Source organism: Pristiophorus japonicus, chromosome 4, assembly GCF_044704955.1.
Source record: "Pristiophorus japonicus isolate sPriJap1 chromosome 4, sPriJap1.hap1, whole genome shotgun sequence".
In the NCBI taxonomy this organism is placed as follows: Eukaryota; Metazoa; Chordata; class Chondrichthyes; family Pristiophoridae; genus Pristiophorus; species Pristiophorus japonicus.
In genome coordinates, this window is record NC_091980.1 from 314319568 (window position 1) to 314343878 (window position 24311).

Below are 24311 nucleotides of genomic sequence, written 5' to 3' on the forward strand. Positions count from 1 at the left end.
CCCTGACCCTGTGTTACTGGCCCCTCACTAAGGCAAGCACATGGTGAATCCCTGTGTACACTGAGATGCCCACCAGCCTTTAGCCACCTGTCACAGTAACAGTGTCACTCAATACTTCAAGTACACAATGGACCAGGGTCTCTGGGCCCCGCGATTCAGGCAGGCAGTCAATGGCAAGCTGAGGCTTCCCCACAATGCATTCCGGCTCTGGGGGCGGCTGGATGAGCGGAGGAAAAAGTTCCAGAGAAGGAAGAACCCCATGAAACTCCCTCCCAGCTCCTGAAAGCAATTCAGCAAAAACTCCAGGATCTTGAGTGAACACAAAAGCCTGCGCTGTCGAACTCTGGCCAGCCACATTCCTTTGCGTCATTCACAGGATCCTATCGTGTTTCACAGAGATTTTGACAGCCTAAGTCTGGATTTATAACCTTCTGCATTGTCCTTAACCCTAGCTTATCCAACTAATCATGTTTTCAAGAAGGAATTAATGACACATGACCTACTTCTGGTTTTACTAGCAATCTGTTACACATGTCTGCTACTCTGTCAGGGCAAACATTAGGGTTGCCAAGAGAGCTCCCTGTAATTTTTTGGGGGGACGCGCGGCCCCTTTAACAGGCCGTGCGGCCCAATCACAATCGCGCGCATGCGTGGTTTTTCTATTTAAGAACCGGCTCACTGGCTGCGTGGGACCTGCTGAACGCTGTGACGTCGCACAGCTTAAAGGGAACATCGCCTGCCAATCCTTCAGGATTGTCTTGTAGTCTCCAGCAATTGAAGATTAATCTCCCAAGACACTGCCAGGAGCATCCCTGGAGAAAAATCATTGGGGCATTCAAAAAATGGTGTTTTTTAGGCTGCGTCCTCGGTTGCCGTGGGAAGCAAGGGTGGATATTGCAGAGGCTCTGGCCACAATCTTCCAATTTTTCTAAGATATGGGAGTGGTGCCAGAGGACTGGTGGATTGCAAATGTTACACCCCTGTTTAAAAAAAAAGGGGAGAGGGATAAACCCAGCAACTTCAGGCCGGTCAGTCTAACATCGGTGGTGGGGAAACGTTTATAATCCGAGACAAAATTAATTGGCACTTAGAAACGTATGGGTTAATAAATAAAAATCGGCACGGATTTGTTAAATGAAAATAGTGTTTGACTAGCTTGATTGGGTTCTCTGCTGAAGTAACGATGAGGGTAGTGCAGTTGATGCTGTGTATATTGACTTTCCGTAATGCATGATGGACTTGTTAGCAAAATGGAAGCCCAAGGGATTAAAGGGACAGTGGCAGCATGGAGACACAATTGCTGAGGGACAGAAAGCAGAGAGTAGTGGTGAACAGTTGCTTTTCAGACCAGAGGGAAGTATACAGTGGTGTTCCCCGGGGTCAGTACTGGGACCTCTGCTCTTTTTGGTATATAATAATGAGCTGGACTTGGATATACAGGGCATCATTTCAAAGTTTGCAGATGAACCGATACTCTTGGTTGAGGAGGACAGAGACAGGCTGGTGGAATGGGCAGACACGTGGCAGATGAAATTTAATGCAGAGAAGTGTGAAGTGATGCAATTTGGTAGGTAGAACAAGGAGAGACAATATAAACTAAAGGGTACAGTTTTAAAGGGAGTGCAGGAACAGAGAGACCTGTGGGTGTGTGTACACAAATATTGAAAGGTGGCAGGACTAGTTGAAAAAGCTGATAAAAAGCATATGCGACACTTGCCTTTATTAATAGACGCATAGAGTACAAAAAGCAAGGTAGTCAGGTTAAACCTTTATAAAACACTGGTTAGGTCCCAGCTAGAGTATTGTGTCCAATTTTTGGGCACCACATTTTAGGAAGGATTTCAAAGCCTTAGAGGGTGCAGGAGATTTATCAGAATGGTACCAGGCATGAGGGACTTCAGTTACATGGTGACAACAACAGCACACCCTGTCATCCCAGCAAAGTCCCCCTCACCAACATCTGGGGACGTGTGCTAATATTGGGAGAGCTATCCCACACTGGACAAGCAACAGCCTGACAGTCATACTCACAGAATTATACCGTTCCGTCAATGTCCCAGACTCCTCCATCACCATCCCTGGGTATGTCCTGTCCCACCGGCTGGACAGACCCACCAGGGGTGGTGGCTCAGTGGTGTACAGTCGGGAGGGAGTGGCCCTGGGGGTCCTCAACATTGACTCCGGACCCCATGAAGTCTCATGGCTTCAGGTCAAACATGGGCAAGGAAACCTCCTGCTGATTACCACCTCCCGCCCTCCCTCAGCTGAGGAATCAGTACCCCTCCATGTTGAACACCACTTGGAAGAAGCACTGAGAGTAGCAAGGGCACAGAATGTACTCTGGGTGGGGGGCTTCAATGTCCATCACCAAGAGTGGCTCGGTAGCACCACTACTGACCGAGCTGGCCGAGTCCTGAAGGACATAGCTGCCAGACTGGGCCTGCTGCAGGTGGTGAGAGAACCAACACGAGGGAAAAACCTACTTGACCTTGTCCTCACCAATCTACCTGTCGCAGATGTATCTGTCCATGGCAGCATTGGTCGCAGTGACCACCACACAGTCATTGTGGAGACAAAGACCTGTCTTCACACTGAGGACACCCTCCATGGTGCTGTGTGGCACTCCCACCGTGCTAAATGGGATAGATTCAGAACAGATCTAGCAGCTCAAACCTGGGCATCCATGAGGCGCTGTGCGCCATTAGCAGCAGCAGAATTGTATTCCACCACAATCTGTAACCTCATGGCCCGGTATATCCCTCACTCTACCATTACCATCAAGCCTGGGACCAACCCTGGGTCAATGAGGAGTGTAGAAGAGCATGCCAGGAGCAGCACCAGGCATACCTAAAGATAAGCTGCCAACCTGGGGAAGCTGCAACACAGGACTACATGCATGCTAAACAGCGGGAGCAGCATGCTATAGACAGGGCAAAGCGATTCCACAATCAACGGATCAGATCAAAGCTCTGCAGTCCTGCCACATCCAGTGGTGAATGGTGGTGGACCATTAAACAACTAACGGGAGGAGGAGGCTCCATGAATATCCCCATCCACAATGATGGTAGAGGCCAGCACGTGAGTGCAAAAGCCAAGACTGAAGCGTTTGCCACCATCTTCAGCCAGAAGTGCCGAGTGGATGATCCATATCGGCCTCCTCCTGAGGTCCCCACCATCACAGAAGTCAGTCTTCAGCCAATTCGATTCACTCCACGTGATATCAAGAAACGGCTGAGCGACTGGATACAGCAAAGGCTCTGGGCCCCAACAACATCCCGGCTGTTGTGCTGAAGACTTGTGCTCCAGAACTAGCCGTGCCTCTAGCCAAGCTGTTCCAGTACAGCTACAACACTGGCATCTACCCGACAGTATGGAAAACTGCCCAGGTATGTCCTGTCCACAAAAAGCAGGACAAATCCAATCCGACCAATTACTGCCCCATCAGTCTACTCTCAATCATCAGCAAAGTGATGGAAGATGTTGTCGACAGAGCTATCAAGCGGCACTTACTCACCAATAACCTGCTCACCGATGCTCAGTTTGGGGTCCGCCAGGATCACTCGGCTCCAGACCTCATTACAGCCTTGGTCCAAACATGGACAAAAGAGCTGAATTCCAGAGGTGAGGTGAGAGTGACTGCCCGTGATATCAAGGCAGCATTTGACCGAGTGTGGCATCAAGGAACCCTAGTAAACCTGAAGTCAATCATAGAAAATTACGAGACAAAAGAAGGCCATTCGGCCCATCGTGTTTGTGCCGGTCGAAAAACGTTACCCAGCCTCATCCTACCTTCCAGCTCTCGGTCCGTAGCCCTGCAGGTTACGGCACTTCAAGTGCACATCCAAGTACCTTTTGAATGTGGTGAGGGTTTCTGCCTCTACCACCCTTTCAAGTAGTGAGTTCCAAACCTCCACTGCCCTCTGGGTTAAAAAGTGTTTCCTCATCTCCCCTCTAATCCTCAGCTAATGGAAATAGGTCCTTCCTATCCACTCTATCTAGGTCCCTCATAATGTTATACACCTCAATTAAATCTCCCCTCAGCCTCCTCTGTTCCAAGGAAAACAAACCCAGCCTATCCAATCTTTCCTCATAGCTAGTTTTCCAGTCCTGGTAAAATCCTCCTAAATCTCCTCTGCACCCTCTCCGGTGCAATCACATCCTTCCTGTAATGTGGTGACTAGAAACGCAGTACTCTAGCTGTGGCCTAACTAGTGTTTTATACAGTTCAAGCATAACTTCCTGCTCTTGTATTCTATGCCTCAGCCAATAAAGGCAAGCATTCCGTATGCCTTCTTAACCACCTTATCCACCTGGCCTGCTACCTTTAAGGATCTGTGGACCTGCACTCCAAGGTCCCTCTGTTCCTCTACACTTCTCAGTGTCCTACCATTTAATGTGTATTCCCTTGCCTTGTTGCCCCTCCCCAAATGCATTACCTCACACTTCTCCCGATTGAATTCCATTTGTCACTTTTCTGCCCAACTCACCGGTTCATCGATACCTTGCTGCAGTCTCGAACCACACAGACAAATTTTGTATCATCTGCACATCTCTTTATCGTGCCCCCTACATTTAAGTTTAAATCATTAATGTATGACTACGAAAAGGATCCGAGTACTGAGCCCTGTGGAACCCCACTGGAAACAGCCCTCCAGACACAAAAACTCCCCTCAACCACTGAGCCAATTTTGGATCCAACTTGCCCCTCTCCCTTGGATCCCAGGGGCTTTTACTTTTTTGATAAGCCTACCATGTGGGACCTTGTCAAAAGCCTTGCTAAAATCCATGTAAACTACATCAAACGCACTGCCCTCATCGGCCCTCCTTGTTACCTCCTCAAAAAACTCAATCAAGTTAATCAGACCCGACCTTCCCTTAACAAATCCATGCTGACTGACCTTGATTAATCTGTGCCTTTCTAAATGAAGGTTTACCCTGTCCCTCAGAATTGATGCCAGTAATTTGCCCACCACCGAGGTTAAACTAACTGGCCTGTAATTACTCGGTTTATCCCTTCCTCCCTTTTTAAACAATGCTACAACAATGGGAATCGGGGGGAAATTCTCCACTGGCTAACACAAAGGAAGATGGTTGTGGTGGTTGGAGGTCAATCATCACAGCCCCAGGATATTGCTGCAGGAGTTCCTCAGGGCAGTGTCCTAGGCCCAACCATCTTCAGTTGCTTCATCAATGACCTTCCCTCCATCATAAGGTCAGAAGTGGAGATGTTCACTGATGATTGCACAGTGTTCAGTTCCATTCACAACTCCTCAGATAATGGAGCAGTCCGTGCCCGCATGCAGGTTTGGGCTGAATAGTGGCAAGTATATTCACCACACAAGTGCCAGGCAATGACTATCTCCAACAAGCGAAAGTCTAACCACCGCCCCATGACATTCAACGGCATTACCATCACCGAATCCCCCACCATCAACATCCTGGGGTCACCATTGACCAGAAACTTAACTGGACCAGCCACATAAATACTGTGGCAACAAGAGCAGGTCAGAGGCTGGGTATTCTGCAACGAGTGTCTCACCTCCTGACTCCCCAAAGCCTTTCCACCATCTACAAGGCACAAGTCAGGAATGTGATGGAATACTCTCCACTTGCCTGGATGAGTGCAGCTCCAACAACACTCGAGAAGCTCGACACCATCCAGGACAAAGCAGCCGCTTGATCGGCCCCCCATCCACCACCTTCAACATTCTCCATGATGCACTGCAGGAACTCGCCAAGACGTCTTCAGCAGCACCTCCCAAACCCGTGACCGTTTCCACCTAGAAGGACAAGGGCAGCAGGCACATGGGAACGCCATCACCTCCCAGGTCTCCTCCAAGTCACACACCATCTGGGCTTGGAAATATATCGGCCGTTCCTTCATCGTTGCTGGGTCACAATCCTGGAACTCCCTCCCTAACAGCACTATGGGAGCACCTTCACCACACGGATTGCAGCGGTTCAAGAAGGCGGCTCACCACCACCTTCTCAAAGGGGAATTAGGGATGGGCAATAAATGCCGGCCTTGCCCACATCCCGTGAACAAATTATTTTTTAAATTAGTTGCAAAAATATTGGAGATGACGGAAAAAAGTCTGTTCAATACCAATTGGCAATGGGACGGCAGTGCACCTGGAGAATGGACCAATGGCAGGAGAGTGGGGGCGGGACGGTTTGAGGTCATGCAGGTAAGATTTAGAGGAGATTTGATTGAGGTGTTCAAAATCATGAGGGGGCTAGACAGAGTAGATCGAGAGAAACTGTTCCCATTGGCGGAAGAGTCGAGAACCAGAGGTCACAGATTTAAGGTGATTGGCAGAAGAACCAAAGGCGACATGAGGAAAAACGTTTTTTAACACAGCGAGAGGTTAGGATCTGGAAAGCACGGCCTGAGGGTGGTGGAGGCAGACTCAATCGTGGCTTTCAAAAGGGAGTTGGATAAGTACCTGAAGGAAAATAATTAGCAGGGTTACGGGGAAAGGGCGGGGGAGTGGGACTGGCTGAGGTGCTCGTGCAGAGAGCCGGCACGGGCTCAACGGGCCCAATGGCCTCCTTCTGTGCTGTAACCGTTCTGTGATGAAACCTCCAGGAATACACCCAACCAGAGCAAACATTCTCCTTCTCTCTGGTCTGCACTGCTAATCCCACGGCCCCAGTTTAAGTTAAATAATCCGCTTTGCAGCTGCACAGTGGGCACTTTTTATTCATTTTAAAACCTGGATAATGTCCCTCCTCTCATCCTTCTTTTCCTCTTTTGAAAAGGAGTTTTGTTCTGTGCTTTCATGCCCAATGATAACCTGGTGTCAGTAAAAGTGACCATGAAGCTATCGGATTGTCATAAAAAAAACAACTGGTTCACGAATGTCCTTTCGGGAAGGTCCTTACCCAGTCGGGCCTATATGTGACTCCAGTCCCACACCAATATGGGCAACTCTTAACTGGTCTCTCAAGTGGCCTAAAGACTAGACTGGGTAAGGGCGGCTGGTGTCCTTGCATAAAGGACATTAGTGAACCAGTTGGGTTTTATATCAATCCAGAGCTTCTTGGGCACTTTTACTGATCCAGGCATTTTATTTCCAGATTTTTTAATAACTGGATAGAGTGCAGTGAGGGATTTGTGACTCTGGGCCCTGTTTGATGGCCCCCAGTGGCCTCCTCATTTCTCTGCAGTTTGTGAAGTCAGTGTTGCACGTGGCCCTTCTCCCTTCCCTTCACACTGGCCAGGGACACTGTGGCTGGGCAGCCTCCGGGACTGCCCTGAGGTTATATCGGTGAATGGACGAGCGGGTGCCTAGCGGTCTAAATAACCCTTCAACCCGAGAACTACCCATCAGACATCCCTTCTGTGCTTTCCTCGTCAAGTAGGGCAGCAATGTCATGGCAACAAGCCACACTCGGGGACATATGTCGCCGCTCCTTCATCACCGCTGAGTTAATATCATGGGACTCCCACCCAACAGCACTGTGGGAGCACCTTCACCACACGGACTGCAGCCGTTCAATGAGAAGTCTCACCCGCACCTTCTCAGGGGTAAGCAGTAAATGCCGGCCTTGCCAGCGACGCCCACAGCTCGTGAATGAAGCAAATGATGCCCAGAATGAAACAACATGAAAATGGGAAAATAGAAAAAGCTGAAAACAGCTCAAAGACTGCCGGTCTGTGTTTGCTTTCTCATGGTTCTCTTACATTCTACCTCTCTCTCTTCCTCTCTCCCTCCCCTCTCTCTCTCTCTATCCCCCTCCCCTCTCTCTCCCGTCTCCCCCTCTCTCTCCCCTCCCATCTCTCTCTCCCCTCCCCTCTCTCTCTCCCCCTTCCCTCTCTCTCTATTGCTCTCCTCCTCCCTCTCTCTCCCCTCCCCTCTCTCTCTCCCCCCTCCCCTCTCTCTCTCTCTCCCCTTCCCTCTCTCTCTCCCCCTCTCTCTATTGCTCTCCTCCTCCCCTCTCTATCCCCCTCCCCTCTCTCTCTCCCCCTCCCCTCTCTCTCCTTCCTCTCTCTCTCCCCTCCCCTCTCTCTCTCTCCCCTCCCCCTCCCCTCTCTCTCTCCACTCCCCCTCTCCCCTTCCCTCTCTCTCTCCCCCTTCCCCCTCTCTCTCCCCCTTCCCTCTCTCTATCCCCCTCCCCTCTCTCTCCCCCTCCACTCTCTCTCCCCTTCCATCTCTCTCTCCCCTCCCCCCTCTCTCTCTCCCCTCTCTCTCCCATCTCTCTCTCCCCTCCCCCCTCTCTCTTTCCCCTTCCCTCTCTCTCTCCCCTCCCCTCTCTCTCTCCCCCTCCCCTCTCTCTCTCCCTCTCTCCCCTCCCCTCTCTCTCTCTCCCCCTCCCCTCTTTCACCCCTCCCCTCTTTCTCTCTCCCCCTCCCCTCTTTCTCACTCTCCCTCCCCTCTCTCTCTCTCTCCCCCTCCCCTCTCTCACCGCTCCCCTCTCTCTCTCTCCCTCCCTCACCTCTCTCTCTCTCTCTCCCCCTCCCCTCTCTCTCTCTCTCTCTCCCCCCTCCCCTATCCCCTCTCTCTCTCTCTCTCCCCCTCCCCTCTCTCTCTCTCTCCCCCTCCCCTCTCTCTATCCCCTCCCCTCTCTCTCTCCCCCTACCCTCTCTCTATCCCCTCCCCTCCATCTCTCCCCTCCCCTCTCTCTCCCCCTCCCCTCTCTCTCCCTCCCCTCTCTCTCCCTCCCCTCTCTCTCCCCCTCCCCTCTCTCTCTCCCCTCCCCTCTCTCTCCCCTTCCCTCGCTCTCTCCCCTTCCCTCGCTCTCTCCCCTCCCCTCTCTCTCCCTCCCCTTCCCTCTCTCTGTCCCCCCCTCCCCTCCCTCTCTCTCTCTCTCCCCTCCCCTCTCTCTCTCTCCCCTCCCTCTCTCTCTCCCCTCCCCTCTCTCTCTCCCCTCCCCTCTCCTCTCTCTCCCCTCCCCTCTCTCTCTCTCTCCCCTCTCTCTCTCTCTCTCTCCCCTCCCCTCTCTCTCTATCCCCCCATCTCCCTCTCTCTCCCCCTCCCCCCTCTCTCTCTCACCCCACCACCTCTCTGCCCCACTCTCTCATTCCATTCTCTTTCCAGCTCTCCCTCTCCCTATCCCTGCTCTCTCTCCCTCCGCCTATACCCGCCCACCATTCCATGGGCCTCCGACTGCAGGCGTGGCTGGTCCTAATGGTGTCGTCCAATACTGCAGCCACGTGTGGTTAATTGTAAATCCAGATGTGGCTAATTGCATTTCTGATTAGTAAATAAAGAAATAATGGACACCCTCATTCGTCATGTGATCTCAATGCTCCTATTGGCATGTGAACTTTAACCTTTCTGTGTGTGTGTTGGGAAAATGGTGGGAGGCAAAGCAGAGAGAGCGAGGGTTTTTGTCTCTTGTGGCTGCTTCACTCCCTCGGTTACTGAATGGCAAATGTTCAGTTAATAAGAAAGAAATCTTTCTAAATATAAAATACTTGTATTGTGTAAACAGAAGAACATAAGAATTAGACCAATATGTCGAGGAACCAACGAGGGGGGGAGGCCATCTTAGACTGGGTGTTGTGTAATGAGAGAGGATTAATTAGCAATCTCGTTGTGCGAGGCCCCTTGGGGAAGAGTGACCATAATATGGTGGAATTCTGCATTAGGATGGAGAATGAAACAGTTAATTCAGAGACCATGGTCCAGAACTTAAAGAAGGGTAACTTTGAAGGTATGAGGCGTGAATTGGCTAGGATAGATTGCCGAATGATACTTAAGGGGTTGACTGTGGATGGGCAATGGCAGACATTTAGAGACCGCATGGATGAACTACAACAATTGTACATTCCTGTCTGTCGTAAAAATAAAAAAGGGAAGGTGGCTCAACCGTGGCTATCAAGGGAAATCAGGGATAGCATTAAAGCCAAGGAAGTGGCATACAAATTGGCCAGAAATAGCAGAGAACCCGGGGACTGGGAGAAATTTAGAACTCAGCAGAGGAGGACAAAGGGTTTGATTAGGGCAGGGAAAATAGAGTACGAGAAGAAGCTTGCAGGGAACATTAAGACGGATTGCAAAAGTTTCTATAGATATGTAAAGAGAAAAAGGTTAGTAAAGACAAACGTAGGTCCCCTGCAGTCAGAATCAGGGGAAGTCATAACGGGGAACAAAGAAATGGCGGACCAATTGAACAAGTACTTTGGTTCGGTATTCACTGAGGAGGACACAAACAACCTTCCGGATATAAAAGGGGTCGGAGGGTCTAGTAAGGAGGAGGAACTGAGGGAAATCCTTATTAGTCGGGAAATTGTGTTGGGGAAATTGATGGGATTGAAGGCCGATAAATCCCCAGGGCCTGATGGACTGCATCCCAGAGTACTTAAGGAGGTGGCCTTGGAAATAGTGGATGCATTGACAGTCATTTTCCAACATTCCATTGACTCGGGATCAGTTCCTATCGAGTGGAGGGTAGCCAATGTAACCCCACTTTTTAAAAAAGGAGGGAGAGAGAAAACAGGGAATTACAGACCGGTCAGCCTGACATCGGTAGTGGGTAAAATGATGGAATCAGTTATTAAGGATGTCATAGCAGTGCATTTGGAAAGAGGTAATATGATAGGTCCAAGTCAGCATGGATTTCTGAAAGGGAAATCATGCTTGACAAATCTTCTGGAATTTTTTGAGGATGTTTCCAGTAGAGTGGACAAGGGAGAACCAGTTGATGTGGTATATTTGGACTTTCAGAAGGCTTTCGACAAGGTCCCACACAAGAGATTAATGTGCAAAGTTAAAGCACATGGGATTGGGGGTAGTGTGCTGACATGGATTGAGAACTGGTTGTCAGACAGGAAGCAAAGAGTAGGAGTAAATGGGGACTTTTCAGAATGGCAGGCAGTGACTAGTGGGGTACCGCAAGGTTCTGTGCTGGGGCCCCAGCTGTTTACACTGTACATTAATGATTTAGACGAGGGGATTAAATGTAGTATCTCCAAATTTGCGGATGACACTAAGTTGGGTGGCAGTGTGAGCTGCAAGGAGGATTCTATGAGGCTGCAGAGCGACTTGGATAGGTTAGGTGAGTGGGCAAATGCATGGCAGATGAAGTATAATGTGGATAAATGTGAGGTTATCCACTTTGGTGGTAAAAACAGAGAGACAGACTATTATCTGAATGGTGACAGATTAGGAAAAGGGCAGGTGCAAAGAGACCTGGGTGTCATGGTACATCAGTCATTGAAGGTTGGCATGCAGGTACAGCAGGCGGTTAAGAAAGCAAATGGCATGTTGGCCTTCATAGCGAGGGGATTTGAGTACAAGGACAGGGAGGTGTTGCTACAATTGTACAGGGCCTTGGTGAGGCCACACCTGGAGTATTGTGTACAGTTTTGGTCTCCTAACCTGAGGAAGGACATTCTTGCTATTGAGGGAGTGCAGCGAAGGTTCACCAGACTGATTCCCGGGATGGCGGGACTGACCTATCAAGAAAGACTGGATCAACTGGGCTTGTATTCACTGGAGTTCAGAAGAATGAGAGGGGACCTCATAGAAACGTTTAAAATTCTGACGGGGTTAGACAGGTTAGATGCAGGAAGAATGTTCCCAATGTTGGGGAAGTCCAGAACCAGGGGACACAGTCTAAGGATAAGGGGGAAGCCATTTAGGACCGAGATGAGGAGGAATTTCTTCACCCAGAGAGTGGTGAACCTGTGGAATTCTCTACCACAGAAAGTTGTTGAGGCCAATTCACTAAATATATTCAAAAAGGAGTTAGATGAAGTCCTTACTACTAGGGGAATCAAGGGGTATGGTGAGAAAGCAGGAATGGGGTACTGAAGTTGCATGTTCAGCCATGAACTCATTGAATGGCGGTGCAGGCTAGAAGGGCCGAATGGCCTACTCCTGCACCTATTTTCTATGTTTCTATGTTTCTATGTAATTAGGAGCAGGAGTCGGTCCCTCCGCTATATAAGATCACGGCTGATCTTCGACCTCAACTCCACTTTGCCGCCCGATCTCCATATCCCTTAATTCCCCTAGAATCCAAAATCTATCGATCTCAGCCTTGAATATACTCAGAGACTGAGCCTCCACAGCCCTCTGGGGCAGAGAATTCCAGAGATTCACCCCCCTCTGAGTGAAGAAATTTCTCCTCATCTCAGTCCTAAATGGCCGCCCCCTTATCCTGAGACTGTGACCCCTGGTTCTAGACTCCCCAGCCCGGGGGAAACATCCTCCCTGCATCTACCCTGTCAATCCCCCTCAGAATCTGATATGTTTCAATAAGATCACCTCTCATTCTTCTAAACTCCAGAGAGTATGGGCCCATTCTACATAATCTCTCCTCATAAGACAGCCCTCTCATCCCAGGAATCAATCTAATGAACCTCCGTTGTACTGCCTCCAAGGCAAGTATATCCTTCCTTAGATACCGAGACCCAAACTGTGCGCAGTACTCCAGGTGTGGTCGCACCGGGGCCCTGTACAATTGTAGCAAGACTTCCTTACTCTTATACTCCAAACCCCATGCAATAAAGGACAACATGCCATTTGCCTTCCTTATTGCTTGCTGTACCTGTATGCTCGCTTTCTGTGTTTCTTGTATAAGGGACACCTAAATCTCTGAACACCAACATTTAAACGTTTCTCACCATTTAAAAAATACTGTTTTTCCATTCTTCCTAAAAGTGAATAACCTCACATTTCCCTGCATTATACTCCATCTGCCACCTTACTGCCGCTCACTTAGTCTATCTATAACCCTTTGCAGACACTTTGGGGCCAAAATTCGGCCTCCCGATAAGGCAGCTGGCCGCCGACGCAGCGGAATGGCTGTCATGGGCTAAATTCAGCCCTGCTCCCCCCACCTCTGCCCCGCCCGCTGATGCGTTGTTAAAGATGCCATCAGAACACGCACCGCAACGGACTGCCCCGGGAGGGAAATTCACCCCCAAAGGTCTTCCGCCCACCAATCAGTGCCCCCGACAGCTTCTTGTGTCGGTGCACTCCTTGTTGAGCGGCCCGACAATTCTGCCCCCGGGTTCGGCCAGGACGCCAACAGGCAGCGTGGCACCCCCTCTTAGGTGCCAGGCCGCTGGCCCAGCCGAAACCCTCCCTGGTGGCCCCGTTGACCGAAGTTAAAAAGATGCAGAGGTTGCAGCTGAAGGGGGGAGACACTGTGATGCGCCAGCGCGATGATGTCACTAGCCCGGCGCTGATGACTGACAGCGACGGAGACTGTTAATAACAGTCACTCCGTTCCTGCCCCCGCTGTGACAGACATCCACCCCGCTCGGGAAAAAAGTGACAAAGAGCTGAATTTCGCAGGTTAGGCCACGCATCCATTGCCGTGGACAAAACACAACAAAAACTATAGGTGCGCCCTGTTTCCGGTGAATTTCAGCCCCTTTGTGTTCTTCTCACAGCTTACTGTCCCTCACAGCTTTGTATCGTCAGCAAACTTGGATACATTACACTCGGTCCCTTCATCTAGGTCATTAATATCGATTGTGAATAGCTGAGGCCCCAGCACTGACCCTTGCGGCACCCCACTAGTTACAGCCCGCCAACCTGAAAAAGACCTGTTTCTCCCTACTCTCTGTTTTCTGTCCGTTAACCAATCCTCAATCCATGCTAATACATTACCTCCAATCCCTTATCTTGTGTAATAACCTTTTATGTGGCACCTTATCGAATGCCTTTTGGAAATCCAAATATACTACATTCACTGGTTCCCCTTTATCTACCCTGCTAGTTACATCCTCAAAAAAACTCTAATAAATTTGTCAAAACACAATTTCCCTTTCATAAAACCATGTTGACTCTGCCTAATCGTATTGTGATTATCTAAGTGCCCTGATACCACGTCCTTAACAATGGATTCCAGCATTTTCCCGACGACTGATGTCAGGCTAACTGGCCTGTAGTTCCCTATTTTCTCTCTCCCTCCTTTCTTGAATAGCGGGGTTACATTTGCTACCTTCCAATCCGCTGGGACCATTCCAGAATTTAGGGAATTTTGAAAGATCAAAACCAATGCATCCACTATCTCTGCAACCACCTCTTTTAGAACCCGAGTACGTAGGCCGTCAGGTCCAGGGGCTTTGACAGCTTTTAGTCCCATTAGTTTCTCCAATACTTTTTCTCTATTTATATGAATTACATTAAGTTCCTCACCCTCATTAGATCTTTGCTTCCCCACCATTTGCTTTTTTCATCTTCTACTGTGAAGACAGATGCAAAATGTTTAACCTTTTGTGTCATTTCCTTATTCCCCGTAATAATTTCTCCTGCCCATCCTCTGAGGGCCGATGTTTACTTTTGCTACTCTCTTCCTTTTTACAAACTTGTAGAAGCTCTTACAATCTGCTTTTATAGTTCTTGCTTGGTTTCTCTCATTTTATCAATGTTTTGGTCACCCTGGTTTCTGACACTTTCCCAATCCTCAGGCTTACTACTGGTCGTCACAACATTGTGGGGTCGGAATTTGGAACTGCCATTTTCGAGGCATTGTCACTGCATGACAGAAATTCTTAACTCCTCGCTTCAGGAGCGCTCCCCAAAAGTGTTGACGCCTAAAGAATTGATAGCAGCGTAAAATCATGGCGTTGCACACTTACCTGGAGGCGCTGTGCTGCGCTGCGGGCCGTTAAGCGTGGGCTCAACATCCGGGAGTTGGACAGCATTTGGAGCCACGCCACGGACCGAGTGGGGCCACCTGGATTTAATTGAGCTGTTGATTGGGCGCCTCAATGCCTCGTGGGTATATTCGCTTACGACGCACGCACTCAGACCGTGAGCACGGCGGACCTTGCAGCAGCAGCTCGTTAGTGTGCTCACCGGTTCATGGACGCCGCACCGGACGCACTCCTTGATGCCCTGGAGAGGTGTCGGAAGGTGCTGAGGACAGAGGCTGGGAGGAGAACCCAACCCCAAACATACCGAAGGCTATGGAGGGAGATAGCGGAGCAAGTGTCTGCGAGTGAACAGCGAAGCAATGTCGAAAAAAGTGGAACGACCTGACACGGATAGTGAGGGTGAGTATCTTTAGTTTCAAACTTCAACATGCTAAGCTCTGACCTCAATGTGCACTCTCTGCTCAATGGAGGAGTATAAATGCAGGGCAGTCTTGCTACAGCTATACAGGGTATTGGTGAGGCCACACCTGGAGTACTGCGTGCAGTTTTGGTTTCCATATTTACGAAAGGATATACTTGCTTTGGAGGCAGTTCAGAGAAGATTCACTCGGTTGATTCTGGAGATGAGGGGGTTGACTTATGAGGAAAGGTTGAGTAGGTTGGGCCTCTACTCATTGGAATTCAGAAGAATGAGATGTGATCTTATCGAAATGTATAAGATTACGAGGGGGCTTGACAAGGTGGATGCAGAGAGGATGTTTCCACTGATGGGGGAGACTAGAACTAGAGGGCAAAATCTTAGAATAAGAGGCCACTCATTTAAAACAGAGATGAGGAGAAATTTCTTCTCTCTCAGGGTTGTAAATCTGTGGAATTCGCTGCTTCAGAGAGCTGTGGAAGCTGGGACATTGAATAAATTTAAGACAGAAATAGACAGTTTCTTAAATGATAAGGGAATAAGGGGTTATGGGGAGCGGGCAGGGAAGTGGAGCTGAGTCCATGATCAGATCAGCCATGATCTTATTGAATGTCCGAGCAGGCCCAAGGGACCTTATGGCCTACTCCTGCTCCTATTTCTTATGTTCTTATTAATGTAGAGTCTCGGAATCCATGCTCTAAGTGGGTGAGGCCACAGTCAAGGTTCCCATTTGCAGCCTCTCCCACTGCAAGGGCCTACATGCGCTGTTAACCTTGCTACTCCGTTCTGCAGACCCACCCCTCATGTTGTTAGCTCCTCAATCTTCAGATGTGTCTTGAAGAAGGTAGCCCCCCCCGTTACTGTGAGGTAACGGTAGTAGTGAGGTTGGGGATGGCATCAAACAGGAAATTAGGGATGTGTGCAATAAAGGTACAGCAGTTATCATGGGTGACTTTAATCTACGTATAGATTGGGCTAATCAAACTGGTAGCAATGCGGTGGAGGAGGATTTCCTGGAGTGTATAAGGGATGGTTTTCTAGACCAATAGGTCGAGGAACCAACTAGAGAGCTGGCCATCCTAGACTGGGTCTTGTGTAAGGAGAAATGATTAATTAGCAATCTTGTTGTGCGAGGCCCCTTGGGGAAGAGTGACCATAATATGGTAGAATTCTTCATTAGATGAGAGTGACACAGTTAATTCAGAGACTAGGGTCCTGAACTTAAACAAAGATAATTTCGATGGTATGAGATGTGAATGGGCTCGGATAGACTGGCGAATTATACTTATAGGGTTGATGGTGGATAGGTAATGGCTAAACATTTAAAGATCACATGTATGAACTTCAACAATTGTACATCCCTGTCTGGCGTAAAAATAAAACAGGGAAGGTGGCTCAACCTTATTAGTGGCTAACAAGGGAAATTAGGGATAGTGTTAAATCCAAGGAAGAGGCATATAAATTGGCCAGAAAAAGCAGCAAACCTGAGGACTGGGAGAAATTTAGAATTCAGCAGAGGAGGACTAAGGGTTTAATTAGGAGGGGGAAAATAGAGTATGAGAGTAAGCTTGCAGGGAACATAAAAACTGACTGCAAAAACTTCTATAGATATGTGAAGAGAAAAAGATTAGTGAAGACTAATGTAGGTCCCTTGCAGTCAGAATCAGATGAATTTATAATGGGGAACAAGGAAATGGCAGACCAATTGAACAAATACTTTGGTTCTGTCTTCACCTAAGGAAGACACGAATAACCTCCCGAAAATACTAGGGGACCGATGATCTCGCGAGAAGGAGGAACTGAAGGAACTGAAGAAATCCTTATGAGTGAGAAACATAGAAACATAGAAAAATAGATGCAGCAGTACGCCATTCGGCCCTTCGAGTCTGCACCATCATTCAATAAGATCATGGCTAATCATTCCCTCAGTACCCCTTTCCTGCTTTCTCTCCATACCCCTTGATCCCTTTAGCCGTAAGGGCCATATCTAACTCCCTCTTGAATATATCAAATGAACTGGCATCAACAACTCTCTGCGGTAGAGAATTCCACAGGTTAACAACTCTCTGAGTGAAGAGGTTTCTCCTCATCTCGGTCCTAAATGGCTTACCACTTATCCTAAGACTGTGTCCCCTGATTTTGGACTTCCGCAACATTGGGAACAGGAAATTATGTTAGGGAAATTGATGGAATTGAAGGCCGATAAATCCGCAGGGCCTGATAATCTGCATCCCAGAGTATTAAAGGAAGTGGCCCTAGAAATAGTGGATGCATTGGTGGTAATTTTCCAACATTCCATGGATTCTGGATCAGTTCCTATGGATTGGAGGGTAGCTAATGTAACCCAACTTTTTAAAAAAGGAGGAAGAGAGAAATCAGGGAATTATAGACCCGTTAGCCTGACATCGGTAGTGGGGAAAATGCTGGAATTAATTATTAAAGATGTAATAGCAGCGCATTTGGAAAGCAGTGACAGGATCGGTCCAAGTCAGCATAGATTTATGAAAGGGAAATCACGCTTGACAAATCTTCTAGAATTTTTTGAGGATGTAACTAGTAGAGTGGACAAGGGAGAGCCAGTGGATGTGGTGTATTTCGACTTTCAAAAAGCTTTTGACAAGGTCCCACACAAGAGATTAGTGTGCAAAATTAAGGCACATGGGATTGGGGATAATTTATTGACGTGGATAGAGAACTGGTTGGCAGACAGGAAGCAAAGAGTGGGAATAAATGGGTCCTTTTCAGAATGGCAGGCAGTGACTAGTGGGGTACCGCAAGGTTCAGTGCTGGGACCCCAGCTATTTACAATATATATTAATGATTTAGATGAAGGAACTGAATGTAATATCTCCAAGTTTGCAGATGACACTAAGCTGGGTGGCAGTGTGAGCTGTGAGGAGGATGCTAAGAGGCTGCAGGGTGACTTGGACAGGTTAGGTGAATGGGTAAATGCATGGCAGATGCAGTATAATGTGGATAAATGTGAGGTTATCCACTTTGGTGGTAAAAACAGAGAGACAGGCTATTATCTGAATGGTGACACATTAGGAAAAGGGGAGGTGCAACGAGACCTGGGTGTCATGGTACATCAGTCATTGAAGGTTGGCATGCAGGTACAGCAGGCAGTCAAGAAAGCAAATGGCATGTTGGCCTACATAGCGAGAGGATTTGAGTACAGGGGCAGGGAGGTGTTACTACAGTTGTACAGGACCTTGGTGAGACCACACCTGGAGTATTGTGTACAGTTTTGGTCTCCTAATCTGAGGATTAGGCATGCTTGCTATTGAGGGAGTGCAGCAAAGGTTCACCAGACTGATTCCTGGGATGGCAGGACTGACATATGAATAAAGAATGGATCGACTAGGCTTATATTCACAGGAATTTAGAAGAATGAGAGGGGATCTCATAGAAACATATAAAATTCTGACGGGACTGGACAGGTTAGATGCAGGAAGAATGTTCTCGATGTTGGGGAAGTCCAGAACCAGGGGTCACAGTCTAAGGATAAGGGGTAAGCCATTTAGGACTGAGATGAGGAGAAACTTCTTCATCCAGAGAATTGTGAACCTGTGGAATTCTCTACCACAGAGAGTTGTTGAGTCCAGTTCGTTGGATATATTTAAAAGGGAGTTAGATATGGCCCTTACGGCTAAAGGGATCAAGGGGTATGGAGAGAAAGCAGGAATGGGGTACTGAGGGAATGATCAGCCATGATCATATTGAATGGTGGTGCAGGCTCGAAGGGTCGAATGGCCTACTCATGCACCTATTTTCTATGTTTCTATGTCCTGGCACCCTACTTCAAGCATCGGCACAGCAAGTCCACGCCGCGAATGGTTGTTACATCGAGCTGTGAAGATTGTCATAGAGTAAATTGTTGTAAAGTATGTAAGGCACTTGGGACACACAGATAGAAGGCCTCTAACTCCGACTCTCTGTTCAATGTTACCGGCGAAGCCCGCCTACAACCGGCAGGAGGAAATGCGGACTGGTGGAGGGGAACCAGACCCCCCAAGTGCTCAGTCCGTGGGTGGAATGGATCACTACCCTGATGGGCGTCCAAGTTGAAGCAATGGTGGTAGGAATGGCCGACTCCCGTCGGGACAGTGACGGTGTGTTGAGTTCCTGTGCAGCAACCTGCTGGACACTTGGCCCTCACACCATCAACGTGCAGCTATCTCCATGAGACTTCCATTCATACCCCTGACCCCCTCCCCTGCAGGTGACCGCTGTTCCATGTTTGTGCTTTCAGATAACCAGCCAGATCCACCGGGGCCTTCCCGGACGACTTCCACGGGTGCAGATGGTGGCGACGACCCAGAGGACAAGAAGGAGCAGGAGGACGACACATCCTTCGACCTCACGCAGGAGGCTGCGCGATAGGAGAACGAGGCCAGCAGCGCTGCTGACCAAGGGCTGGTGGTGGAGGCGGAGGTGGTGATGCCTCCGATGAGCCTGACCTAGAGGTTGTAGCAAGACAATCTCTGCAGTTGCACAGCGATCTGCTGGGTTTTTTGTCCAGGGTGCCCCAGAGTCTCAATGCACTGTGAGGACGGAGGAGTCCCCCTCAACTGTTGCTCATGCCTCTCAGCAGCCCACCGAGCCCATCCTTGGTAGATACCAACTGATGCTGGATGCAAACAGTGACCATGGGGTCCCAGACATGGTGGCACGGGCTATGGCTGACATTGCAGTGGCCATTGAGCACCAGGCCGATGCTATTGTAGGTCTCCATACTCAAATGTCATCAGTGCGTAGTGTCCTGAGTCAGCTCTCTGGTGTACTAGTCGCAGGCATTCTTGTTGCAGAGACAAATCGATTCAACGGACGCACTGACCGCTGCCATCCGGTCTGGGGCTCCATCAGTTGGACGAGGGCCTAACCTTGCCAACCCAGCGCAGGATTCTGACCTCACCCGGATTTCTGCTGCTGATGATGCTCTGCCCCAGGGGAGTATCAGCCTGTTGGGCCAATTGGGCCGTGATATAGTTTCTATGGACCACGTCATTCCGCCTTCACAGCTGTCGCTCTCCGCACTCCATCCACAGCAGAGTGATTCCAGCCATGCTGAGGTGATGCAGTCCGCAGCTGGGTCTTTGAGGGCCGGGCTGGTCGGGGACATCCTGCTAGGCCATCATATGTGGCTATGGATCCAAGTCAGCAACCGACTACCAGCCTTGCTGCAGGCCCTGAGACCCCATTGAGGAGGAGCAGTAGATGTGGGAGGGGACAGAAGGGAAGGGGCGGTAAAGCCTGCTTTAAGACAAAGTAAAGACCTTTGGGAAAGTGGCCACATATGCTGACCTTGTGAAGATATGAGCTTTTAATATTGGTTGCACTTGTATGACGCACCAAACACTTGGTTCATAGTCAACAGAGATGGCTAGGTGGTTGCAATGTGAGCTTGTGTAAATTGTTGCACTTGGATGCCTCTGCGAATGTTTGAAGGGCTTTTGTGGGTATGTTGATGTGTTGGGGATGAAGTTGTTGTTTTGTGCTTGTTTTCAGCACACATGATTTATGTTTGCAATAAGCCAAGTGTGGATTGTTCACATGATGAGGCACTGATTATTTAAGACAGAGGGCTGCAGGGTGTGTCGCCATGTGTTGAGTTGGTGCCCACGTGTAGTAGGCTGGCCATTCGGCACATCTCGCGTTATGTGCTGGAAGCGATGGGCGATGAGTCTCCGACGAGCAGCCCTTCCAACCGCAGCAGTGTCAGGCTGCCTCCTCCTTCGATGGGGCTCCTCGTCTTCCACATCATCGTCGTCCTCCTGGCGTGGGTCATCCATCCCTGGTGGTAATGGCTGGGCCCTCATAATGGCCAGGTTGTGCAGCATGCAGGTGAGTACTGCAATGTCCCTCTAGACTGGTCAAGGCAGCGGAGACGCTGCTTCAGGCTCTCGAACGTTTGCTGGATAATGACCCGGGTTGTGGTATGGCTGATGTTGTAGCGCTGCTGGGGAGGGGTGGTGGGATTACGGAGGGGTGTCATCAGCCAGGGAGCCACACCATGTCCGCTGTCGCTCAGGAGTCAGCCACACGCTTCATGTGGTGGCTTGAAGAGTCGTGGCACAGTGGTCTCCCGCAGGATGAAGGCATCGTGGCAGCTGCCAGGATAGCGGGCATTGACAACGAGGATCATTTGCCTGTGGTCGCAGACCAGCGGAACGTTGAGGGAGTGGTAGTCCTTGCGATTCCGAAACATCTCTCCATTGTGGGGGTGGATCCCTCAATGCAGCATGCGTACAATCAATGGCTTCTTGAACCCTGGGGAAGCCCGCTAGCCTGGCAAAGCCACGGGTGCGCTCATCCTGGTCTTCCCTGGACATGCTGAACTTGATGTAGTCCAATCGTTTGCCGTAGAGAGTGTTGGTCACTTGGCGAATGCAGCAATGAACTGCAAAGTGCGGGATGCTGCATATATCGCCGACAGGAGACTGGAAGGTGCTGGTGGCATCGAAGTTCAGCGCTACAGTCACTGTCACTGGCACTGACAGCGAGGTCCTGCTGCCTGGGATATCCGTAGAAGGTTGCAAAGGTCCGTGACCACCTCCCTGCGGAACCTCAGCCTTCTTATACACCACTGCTCTTCAGACATCACAAGATAAGAGTGATGAGTGCAGTAAACCCTGCGTGTGTACAGCCTCCTGCCCCGCTGACTGGGGCCTCCCCTCTGGGGAGGATCACATTTGCCCGAAGCTGTCTCTGCAAACGGCGCCTTTCAAGTCATTGCCGCAGGACCAAGGGGTGTGTGATCACTGGGCACAGGACGATGGGGTGTGTGATCACTGGGCACAGGACCATGGGGTGTGTGATCACTGGGCACAGGACCATGGGGTGTGTGATCAATGGGCACAGGACGATGGGGTGTGTGATCACTGGGCACAGGACCATGGGGTGTGTGTTCAATGGGCACAGGACGATGGGGTGTGTGATCAATGGGCACAGGACGATGGGGTGTGTGATCACTGGGCACAGGACGATGGGGTGTGTGATCACTGGGCACAGGACCATGGGGTGTGTGATCAATGGGCACAGGACGATGGGGTGTGTGATCACTGGGCACAGGACGATGGGGTGTGTGATCACTGGGCACAGGACCATGGGGTGTGTGATCACTGGGCACAGGACTATGGGGTGTGTGATCAATGGGCACAGGACGATGGGGTGTGTGATCACTGGGCACAGGACCATGGGGTGTGTGTTCAATGGGCACAGGACGATGGGGTGTGTGATCACTGGGCACAGGACCATGGGGTGTGTGATCAATGGGCACAGGACGATGGGGTGTGTGATCACTGGGCACAGGACGATGGGGTGTGTAATCACTGGGCACAGGACGATGGGGTGTGTGATCAATGGGCACAGGACACAGCGAGATGGAGATTTCAGAGTTATCTGAGATGGCAGCCAACGTGTCCCAGATACTAGTTGTCAATCTGAGGAGTCTGCAGCACTGACCGAGACCTCTGAGTCCCGGCTGCAACTCCCTTTAAATAACAGCCCGGGTTATTTTCTCCGACTGTTTCAGGCGTCATGGACGCCAGTCGTTAAGTGAATGTGGCGAGAAGGGCGCCAAGGAGGCGTTGCACGCGTACTGACATCATGGTTTCCATGGCGTTAGCCGGCGGTACGTTACGTTTTAATGCCCCTAAAAGATTTCAACCGGATTTCGCGCCAGGTGTGAACAGCACCGAGCACCACTCCCAGTTAACACCCAACGTTATCAGCATGAGTTAGCAAGCAAAGTTCCACCCCATAAGCTTCTTCTTTCAACCTAATGCTATCCTTAACTTCTTTAGTTAGCCACGGATGGATCACTTTTCCTGTGGAGTTTTTGTTTTTCAATGGAATGGAATTTTGTTGAGAATTATTAAATATTTCTTTAAATGCTGGTCACTGCTTATATACCTTTGATTCTATTTTTCCAATCTACCTTAGCCAATTCGCCCTTCATATCGATGTAATTGTCTTTATTTAAGTTTAAGACTCTAGTTCTGGACTAAGACAAGTCACTCCCAAATGTAATGTAAAATTCTATATTATGATCACTCTGCCCTTTGACTATGAGATTGCAAATAACCCTGACACATTACACAATACTAGATCTAAAATAGCCTGTTCCCTGGTCGGTTCCATGACGTATTGTTCCAGGAAACTGTCCCGAATGCATCCCATGAACTCGTCCTCCAGACTACCTTTGCTAATTTGATTTGCCCAGGCTATATGAAGATTAAAGTCCCCCACGATTACTGCATTACCTATGTTACAAGTTCCTACTGTTTCTTGATTAATATTCTGTCCAACGGTATAGCTACTGTTGGGGGGCCTATATACTGCTCCCACCAGTGTTTCCTGCCCCTTGTTATTCCTTATCATCACCCATACAGATTCTACATCCTGATCTTCCAGCCCACATCCTTTCTCTCTACTGTCCTGCCATCCTGTATTACCTAAAAGGTGCTTTCTACTAAAATTAGTGCCAGTGGTGAAAATGGCGTTGCCATAGTTACACCTGTGGCTGATCATAGAAACATAGAAACATAGAAAATTGGTGCAGGAGTAGGCCATTCGGCCCTTCGAGCCTGCACCACCATTCAATGAGTTCATGGCTGAACACTCAACTTCAGTACCCCATTCTTGCTTTCTCGCCATACCCCTTGATCCCCCTAGTAGTAAGGACTACATCCAACTCCTTTTTGAATATATTTAGTGAATTGGTCTCAACAACTTTCTGTGGTAGAGAATTCCACAGGTTCACCACTCTCTGGGTGAAGATGTTTCTCCTCATCTCGGTCCTAAATGGCTTACCCCTTATCCTTAGACTGTGACCCCTGGTTCTGGACTTCCCCAACATTGGGAACATTCTTCCTGCATCTAACTTGTCTAAACCCATCAGAATTTTAAACGTTTCTATGAGATCCCCTCTCATTCTTCTGAACTCCAGTGAATATAAGCCCAGTTGATCCAGTCTTTCTTGATAGGTCAGTCCCGCCATCCCAGGAATCAGTCTGGTGAACCTTCGCTGCACTCCCTCAATAGCAAGAATGTCCTTCCTCAAGTTAGGTGACCAAAACTGTACACAATATTCCAGGTCCTGTACACAATACACAAGGCCCTGTACAACTGTAGTAACACATTCCTGCTCCTGTACTCAAATTCCCTCGCTCTGAAGGCCAACATGCCATTTGCTTTCTTAACCGCCTGCTGTACCTGCATGCCAACCTTCAATGACTGATGTACCATGACACCCAGGTCTCGTTGCACCTCCCCTTTTCCTAATCTGTCACCATTCAGATAATAGTCTGTCTCTCTGTTTTTACCACC

General features: G+C 49.3%; 1 protein-coding gene across 5 annotated transcripts in view; it reads right to left on the reverse strand.

The window, feature by feature from the left end:
• Positions 1 to 24311, reverse strand: part of ttll5 (tubulin tyrosine ligase-like family, member 5) — a 595921-nt gene that overhangs the window by 10638 nt on the left and 560972 nt on the right. The window lies entirely within an intron of this gene.